This window comes from Aotus nancymaae, unplaced genomic scaffold, assembly GCF_030222135.1.
Source record: "Aotus nancymaae isolate 86718 unplaced genomic scaffold, 86718_ANA_hifiasm-v0.15.2.pri h1tg000036l, whole genome shotgun sequence".
Classification (NCBI taxonomy): domain Eukaryota; kingdom Metazoa; phylum Chordata; class Mammalia; order Primates; family Aotidae; genus Aotus; species Aotus nancymaae.
In genome coordinates, this window is record NW_026988450.1 from 10,445,396 (window position 1) to 10,446,567 (window position 1,172).

At 36.8% G+C, this 1,172-nt stretch overlaps 1 non-coding gene across 1 annotated transcript; it reads right to left on the reverse strand.

Annotated features, from left to right (window-relative positions):
- Nucleotides 1–753: 753 nt before the first annotated feature.
- Nucleotides 754–882, reverse strand: LOC135278167 (small nucleolar RNA SNORA51). Its single transcript, XR_010345720.1, has one exon. It is a non-coding gene; the product is annotated as a small nucleolar RNA SNORA51 (small nucleolar RNA).
- Nucleotides 883–1,172: the final 290 nt, after the last annotated feature.

Below are 1,172 nucleotides of genomic sequence, written 5' to 3' on the forward strand. Positions count from 1 at the left end.
TTTTAAACATATAGCCGAAAACTTAAAAAATATTTACTTCTAGTAAGAAAGAAAGAAAGAAAGAGAAAAGAAAGAAAGGGAAGAAAGAAAGAAAAGAAGGAAAGGAAGGAAGGAAGGAAAGAAGGAGGGAGGAGAAACATTTATGTAAATGGGTAGTTGTGAAAGAGTTTGAAATCACATATTTCACGTGTAATTATGTGTGGTGTATTAGTCTGGTAGGGATGCCATAACAAAGTAGTGACTTTTACTTAGTGACTTTAACAACAAAAATGAATTTTCTCACAGCTCTGGAGACTGAAAGTCTGATATCAAGGTATCTGCAGGGCTGGTTTCCTCTGAGGCTTCTCTCCTTGGCTGGTAGATGGCTTTCTTTTCTCTGTGTCTTCCCTCTATGCCTGTGTCCTAACTTGTTTTTAGAAAGACACCAGTTATATTGGATTAGGGCCCACCCCAATAAACTCATTTTAATTTCTGTATCCCTTTAAAGTCCCTGTCACCAGATACGGTTATTTTCTGAGACAGTGGGGATTAGAACTTCAACATATAAAGTTTGGGAAGACAATTCAGCTCATAACATATAGGGGTATACACAGATCAACACATACTTATTAAACACTAGGTGCATGTTACAGAAACAAACCAAGTAGGATAAACCCCAAATCATTAACAATGTTTACCTCTAGGGTTGGGAGGGAATGGATAGAGAATATTTGATTCCTTTTCTAATTTTAAAAGATCTGGAATGATGGTCTTCCATGCTTCCCTATTCACAATTCAGATGAAGCACGAGGCCTGGGCTGAAATGCATAGGGGGTAGGTTTATTTCTTTCTCTTTCTACACAGTCAGTGTAAGAACACAGCTGTGTTAAGTACCAGGAGGCTGTTCTGGAATTATTATTTGCACTTTATTCCTTTTTAAGTTTTTCAGGATTTTCCAAATAATAATAAAGATAATAGAAATATCACCTACAGAAAACATATCATCATCAGAGGCACACACTGCCCAGATGCTAGCCAATACTGCTCCTACTCTTGGGCAAACAGGAAAGCTACATTTCCCAGCCTTGTAGTTAGTTAGATTGGATGATTTAATTGAATTTTGATCAAAGAAATATAGGTGGAAGAAAATAAGCCACTTCAAGTCTTGGCCTCAAAATATCTCTTGTTATCTT